At 59.8% G+C, this 259-nt stretch overlaps 1 protein-coding gene across 2 annotated transcripts in view; it reads right to left on the bottom strand.

The window, feature by feature from the left end:
- GATAD2B (GATA zinc finger domain containing 2B) overlaps window positions 1-259 on the bottom strand; it is a 19,467-nt gene that overhangs the window by 884 nt on the left and 18,324 nt on the right. The gene's annotated exons all lie outside the window — the stretch shown is intronic.

Genomic DNA, 259 nt, shown 5'->3' with positions numbered 1-259 from the left:
GCCCACACGGATCCCTCAGATCCCACACGGATCCCACAGAGCCCACACGGATCCCCCACGGATCCCACAGATCCTCCATGGACCCTAAGCACTCCGTGGATCCATGGATCCCACACAGATTCCTCAGATCCCACATGGATCCCACAGGGTGGGAATTCCCAAATTCGGCCTGGAAATCCAGTGGGCGTGGCCTGATCTGTCCCATGCTGCTCATCCCATCCCATCCCATCCCATCCCATGGACCCCACCCCATGGATCC

Source organism: Corvus kubaryi, unplaced genomic scaffold (genome assembly GCF_017639235.1).
Source record: "Corvus kubaryi isolate FWS band 111438036 unplaced genomic scaffold, C.kubaryi_AGA036_p1.0 36997, whole genome shotgun sequence".
Lineage (NCBI taxonomy): Eukaryota > Metazoa > Chordata > Aves > Passeriformes > Corvidae > Corvus > Corvus kubaryi.
This window is presented reverse-complemented; position numbering and strand designations above follow the sequence as displayed.